Raw genomic sequence first — 7500 nt, forward strand, 5'->3', positions numbered from 1 at the left:
TTTTTTTTTTTTTTTTTTTTTTATGGTTCTAGTGACAGATCAAAATTTTTGCCCTGTTAACAGGTGAAACACTCTTGAAAACCCGGCTAATCATCTGCGAACTTGGAAAATACTCGTGGTGAGGTTACAAGCTTTTTTTATGATTCTAGTGACAGATGGACAAGATTTTTTACACTAATAACAGAAGAAACGCTTTTGAGAACCCGGCTTATCATCTGTGGTCTTGGAAAATAGTTGTGGCGGGAGAGCAAAGGGTTTCTGAATACGTGCCTTACTCAGCTTCCTCTTCCTCACTCCTTTCTCCCATTGTAAATCGCAACGAAGAAAATTATCCTTGTATAATTTCCATCTTCCTAAGCCCAGTCGTTATTTTCCCGTCGCACGTGCCAGTTAGCTCTTAGCGGAGTTAAAATTGCAATGTTCAGGTGTCTTTGTCTTGAGTTTTAGGGTTTTACGCAGACTTTGTTGAGTATTATGTTGAATTTATGCGCTTCAAGTTTTCTATGTCCACAAATGACACTTAATTTTGCACAGAATATATTTTAAGTATCTCCTTATAAAATGTAATCATAATAAAGTAAGGAAATTCTGCGCAAAAAAAAAAAAAAAAAAGAGAAACGAATGTCTAGCGGTGAAAGGATTACATACCCCTTAATATTTTTGTAAATGTAAGATGGAGTAGCAATTCAAAATGATGGGAAGTATTATTGTTGACTGAGGCGTGAGGTTTGTTATAACGAAGATCAGTCAGCGACGTCGTTCAGTGCACAACACCACACACCACCGTCACAGCTCCTCACCTCAATCTCACTCCGTCCACTCCAACGAGAACTACCACCACCGCGCACCACCACAGAACACCACGCCACACCAACCAGTCCACACCAACACGCATTGACACCACACATCACCACACCACACCACATTACCTCATCCTCACAAGTCCAAACCAACCAACACCACACACTAGCACACACCACCACACCACACCACGCCTCATCCTCCCCAGGCTCACACCAACAGACGCAGAACACCTCAAATCCTTTACATGGAATAATAAAAGCCTACCCTCGCTACAAGCCGCTACCTGAATCAAAACACCGTCCGCTTCACGCCACCACGCATTACACTTGCTGATGCGACGCCGTGCTAACTTAAGCATTTATTTACCTGGTTGGAAAGCACGCAAATTTTGCCGCGCCGCACAACACGAGGCCGCGACATCACAAATTCAGGTGTTGGCGCGCGAGTTTTCCCCACCAACACTCTCTCTCTCTCTCTCTCTCTCTCTCTCTCTCTCTCTCTCTCTCTCTCTCTCTCTCTCTCTCTCTCTCTCTCTCTCTCTCTCTCACCAATAATATTTTCCAAGGCCAGATAAATAATTAGCCTGGCTCTCATGACTGTCGTTTCTCCTGTTAATAATGTAAAAATGTTGCTAATCTGTTAATAGAACCATAAAAAAAACAGCCTTAGAAGCCTGTATCATTTTAACTAGATTCTTCCGAAAGCAATATCCAAGAGTGTTTCTCCTGTTAATAATGTAGAAATTTCTTTAAGCTGTCACTAGAACAAAAAATAAATAAATAAAATAAATAAATAAATAAAAATAAGACACTTCAACAAGAGCCTTTTTGAATGCAGTCGTGAATGTTTCTTCTGTTAGTAATATTGAAATCACGTTAATCTGTCACTAGAATCGTAAAACCTTTCTTAAAAATCTTTGTCTCTCCTATTAGCAACATTGAAACATTACTAATCTACGACTACAACTATAAAAACACCCTTAAAAACATGCCACTTCAACTACACCCTACTTAAGGCACTCGACACACAGGAGAAGCGTTTCAGAATGCGGTCCCCTTACTCTTCCACTCACTATCCCTCAGACCGCCACTCCGCATCACTATGTATCCCTCAGACTCCCTCCCTCCTCGGCGCGCCAGGCACAGAATAGCAACAAGGGCCGCACCTCACTCAGGCACGTCATCTTGCACGGCTGAACGAGACCATAAACCATTTGCCGCGTATTCTATAAGGCGCTGACGACCCGCTGACGATCCCCTGACGAGCTTGTGAAGGAGAGTAAATAGAGCTCCCTCTCTTTTAAGACCACACGAGTAAGTAGACAGGCGAAGGACTCCCCTCACTCTTAAGATGAGCGTGCAGAGAGTGAGAGTAAACAGAGTAAACAGGTTAAAGTATACAGGCTTGAGTAAACAGTAAACAAAGAGAATAAATAGACAGGCGAAGGACTCCCTCACTCTTACGTTGACGGTGTAGAGGAGAGAGTAAACAGTTTCAGCAAATAGAGCAGGTAGAAAAGTAAACAATAGAGTAAATACAGCAAGGAGAGCGAGAGAGAGAGAGAGAGAGAGAGAGAGAGAGAGAGAGAGAGAGAGAGAGAGAGAGAGAGAGAGAGAGAGAGAGAGAGAGAGAGTAAACAGGCTAGAGTAAATAGAATAAGGCAAAGAGTAAATAAAGCGAGGCAAAATAGAATAGAATGAATGAAATAGAGAGATGATAGGAATGACCAGAAGTAATTACAGGGGAGGAGAGAAAGAGTAAAAGAAAAAAAAATAATAGAAGGCAGTACAGTAAACAGAATGGAATAAACAGAGTAAATAAAATAGGGTGAAGACAATTGTCCCCTCTTCTCCATTGATACTCAACTGTCCCCCGTCTTCTACACTGAACATCCTCTGTCTGCCCTTTACTTATAATCTAAACTAGAAACTTCACATCCCATCTCCACTTGAAACATCTACGAAGTTAGGCGTTCTGAGACGTCTCCGCCAGTTTTTCTCACCCTTCCAGCTGCTAACTCTGTACAGGGGACTTATCCGTCCACGTATGGAGTATGCTTCACATGTTTTTTTGGGGGGTTCCACTCATACCGCTCTTCTATACAGGGTGGAATCAAAAGCTTTTCGTCTCATCAACTCCTCTCCTGTAACTGACTATCTTCAGCCCCTCTCTCATTGCTGCAATGTTACATCTCTTACAATCTTCTACCGCTGTTTTCATGCTAACTGCTCTTCTGACTCTAAGCCTGACTGCATTTTCATACTAACTGCATGCCTCCCCTCCTCTCGCGGTCTAGCTATACAAGACTTTCTTCTTTCTCTCATCCCTATTCTGTCCACTTCTCTAATGCAAAAATGAATCAGTATTCTTAATCATTCATCCCTTTCTCTGGTAAACTCTGGAGCCTCCTGCCTGCTTCTATATTTCCATCTTCCTATTACTTGAACTCCTTCAAGAGGGAGGTCTCAAGACACTTATCCTTAATTTTTTTACTATCGCTTTGGATCCCATTCGGGGACCGGCATCTCAGTGGGCCTTTATTTTTACTGGACTTTTGTTGCCTTCGGCCGGTGTCCCTCTTACATGAAGAAAAAAAGTGAAAAGCGTGGAATAACTACTGAATGAATAGTGAAGGGAAGAATAAACAGACAGGGTGAATAAACAAAGTGAATAAAGGGAGCTAGGGCTTAATACACAGCGGAAACAGTGTAAACATTGTGGAATAAACAAAGAAAACAAGGGAAATAAAGATAAATAAGGAGACCCCACCAAGCAGAGTGAAATGTTACAGACTAAAATAAAATAAAATAAAATAATGATGTAAACATAATACAACAAAGAACGAGATGAGCGTGAAGAGCACAGTAAAAGCAAAAAAAAGAAAGTAAATAAATAAATAAATAAATAAATAAATAAATAAATAAATAAATAAATAAATAACAGGAAGGAGAAAAACAAACAAACAAACGAAAACAAAACGACAAATGATAAGGAGAGTAAACAAAAGATAAAGTCCGCAGCAAACAGTAGATTAAAGAGAGTAAACAATACACTGACCAACAAAACAAACACTTCTCTAACTTTTATGTGAGTCACGATTTAGAGGAGTTTTATGTAAGTTTATTCAATGTGTTTCTTTACCTTTTATTTCAGTTTATTCGATGTATCTTATTTTTCTGTATTCTTTGTATTTAATTTAGTTTTATTTTACGTATTCCCATGTGTTTTATTGAAGTTTATTCTGTTTTTCAATACATTTTATAAAAAAAATACTGTTTGTATTTTATTTAAGTTTATTCTGTATATTTCAGTGTCTTATTTAAGTATATTCCATGTATTCTGTCAAGCTCTCTAACGCAAAAGTTAACCAGTATTCTCAATCATTCATCCCTTTCTCTGGTAAACTCTGGAACTCCCTGCCTGCTTCTGTATTTCCACCTTCCTATGACTTGAGTTCCTTCAAGAGGGAAGTTTCAAGACACTTATTCATCAATTTTTGACCACTACTTTGACCCTTTTATGGGACTGGCATTTCAGTGGGCATTTTTATTAGATTTTTGTTGCCCTTGGCCAGTGTCCTTCCTACATAAAAAAAAAAAAAAAATCCAATGTATTTTATGTTTATTTCATGTATTTCTCTGTATTTTATCTTTTCTCTCAAAGCATTTTATTTGATTTGATCGTATGCGATATCTAATCTTATTCAACCTTTCATCCCAATGCAGCTCTGTTCCCTTCCACAGACACGGAACAAAACACCGTGACGTGTGAGGAAACCAATGTCCCACTTTATAATAAACACGCATATATAGATAGATAGATATTTTTTGGTCTCATACAACACGTGATATTTTCCCATTTCCGTATTAATTTCAGTGATAGTTTGCCTTCATGTCATCAGTCAGAAGTGCGCTCTCTCTCTCTCTCTCTCTCTCTCTCTCTCTCTCTCTCTCTCTCTCTCTCTCTCTCTCTCTCTCTCTCTCTCTCTCTCTCTCTCTCTCTCTCTCTCTGTCACACACACACACACACACACACACACACACACACACACACACACACACACACACACACACACACACACACACACACACACAGCAAAAATTGGAAGCGCGGATTTGTCTATCTGTATTTATGTATGTATTCATTTTTTTTTTTTTTTGCACTTGCAATTACACCAAAAATATATATTGGCAGATTTTTTATTTATATTTTTTTTCCATTTTTTTAATCCATTGATGAGTTAGTAAGATCAAAGTAAGCATATATGATCTTTTTTTTCCAAACAAAATTGCACACTTCTATTATCTGTATGCTCTTCACACACACTATTGCACAAACTATGTATATTGTATTGCTTTTCTTTTTTCGCAGTCTCAAAGAGGAATAAATACTATACATTATGGTCTCTTTTCTTAAAACTATTTCTTATTTGTTTAACTCTTAATAAAGACTCTCAGGTACAAATTTGAAACACTATTTCCGAAAGTACCACTTACTGCACAATTAACAGTATTTGAAATCTAGAGCAGGCAGCTTTTATTTTCCTCGAGTATAATTCCACATCTTTTATTCCAGTATTCTAGTGTCTATAGTTTTCTTCACCACAAGATTATGAAATAACAAAAGTAATGGCTGAGTAATTAAAATTTTGCAGTGCATTTTTTTTTCTTTTTCCCTGTAAAAGCACACAGGTTTAAACAAATCATCTAGTGCCTGTATCTTGAATCACTGCCAGACAACGTAAATATAAAAAAAAAAATCTTGAAATCCATGTCGTAAAATCAAATGAAATAACAACCGTAGTATCACCACAAGGGATACACGAAAATAGGAGAAAACAATGCAAAGAAAGACGATTGCGTTCATGAAAGACACTAGTGTATTTCTAATATTTCATGAAAGTAACGTAAACTGAGAATTCTTGCTGACATTACAAAGTTAATTATGAAATGTTAAAGATTTTTATAGTGTGTGTGTGTGTGTGTGTGTGTGTGTGTGTGTGTGTGTGTGTGTGTGTGTGTGTGTGTGTGTGTGTGTGTGTGTGTGTGTGTGTGTGTGTGTGTGTGTGTGTGTGTGTGTGTGTAGGCGCGTGGCACTCTCTCACAGTCTATTATCTCACGTAGTTTATGTAGTGGAAGAGGAAAGAGGAAATGGAGGAGGGAAGGTTAAGGAAAGGAGGAAAAGAAGGAAGAGAAGGAGAGAAGGAAGAAAAAAATAATGGGGAAATAGAAGTAAGAAAAGAAGAAAGAGGAGGAGGAGGAGGAGGAGGAGGAGGAGGAGGAGGAGGAGGAGGAGGAGGAGGAGGAGGAGGAGGGATACAAATATGAAGAAAGAAGAAGAGAAAAGAAAAGAGCAAAAGATTGAAACACAATGTAAAAACTTGAGTAAAGAAAAAGACATACAGAAAGAACCGAGAGAGAGAGAGAGAGAGAGAGAGAGAGAGAGAGAGAGAGAGAGAGAGAGAGAGAGAGAGAGAGAGAGAGAGAGAGAGAGAGAGAGAGAGAGAGAGAGAGAGAGAGAGAGAGAGAGATATGGACACTGCTTTTGCACAACAGAAAAAAACAAAAAAAACAGAAAAAAAACGAATGAGAGAGAGAGAGAGAGAGAGAGAGAGAGAGAGAGAGAGAGAGAGAGAGAGAGAGAGAGAGAGAGAGAGAGAGAGAGAGAGAGAGAGAGAGAAATACATAATATTAGAGGGAAAAAAGTGAAAATTATATATTCTCAAACTCTTGTGAACAATAACATACATTTATTTTTCGGCTCATCAAAGACTGATCATTTCGTATAAATTATGTGTGCGGATGATGAATTTAATACCTCTCTCTCTCTCTCTCTCTCTCTCTCTCTCTCTCTCTCTCTCTCTCTCTCTCTCTCTCTCTCTCTCTCTCTCTCTCTCTCTCTCATCTATACCCATGTTTTTAAATTGTGTTCTTTCAATCCATCCGTTTTTACTCCCTCTTTCTCTTCCTATATATTTGCAGCCTTGCCTTCCTCTTCCCCCTCCTTCTCCTCCCCCTCTTGCTCCTCCTATTTCTTCTTTTCTTCCTTTTCTTTCACTCTCTTCTCACTTGTTTTTCTTCCATTCGTCTTTCATCATATTTGCATCTCTCTCTCTCTCTCTCTCTCTCTCTCTCTCTCTCTCTCTCTCTCTCTCTCTCTCTCTCTCTCTCTCTCTCTCTCTCTCTCTCTCTCCCAATATTCACTGTATCCCCTTCTCTTTCTCTTCCAATCTTCACTGTATCCTCTTCTCTTCATCTGACAACCTATCTTACTCCTCATTCTTCGTTTTGTTATCCTCTTCTCCTTTCTTTCTTCTCTTTCTTTGTTTTCTCATCTTCCTGTTTTTATTCGTGTCTCTGCTTCATTTTTGTTTTTCAGCTTTGCAGTCTAATTTATCCATTTTTTTTTCACTATTCATGTTTCTCTCTTTTCTTCTCTTTTCCTCTTTCATTCTATTCTCCTTTACTCTTTTGGTTTCCATCACTTTTCTTCAATCCAATCTTCCTCCTCTTATTTTTTCTTCTCCCATTGAAACACCTCTCTCTCTCTCTCTCTCTCTCTCTCTCTCTCTCTCTCTCTCTCTCTCTCTCTCTCTCTCTCTCTCTCTCTCTCTCTCTCTCTCAGGGCCAATCCCCATTAACCGTAAATATTGCAGCCACTTTGGAACATCAATCAATACATTATCCTGGCATCCAT

The sequence above is a fragment of the Scylla paramamosain genome, chromosome 25, assembly GCF_035594125.1.
Source record: "Scylla paramamosain isolate STU-SP2022 chromosome 25, ASM3559412v1, whole genome shotgun sequence".
Lineage (NCBI taxonomy): Eukaryota > Metazoa > Arthropoda > Malacostraca > Decapoda > Portunidae > Scylla > Scylla paramamosain.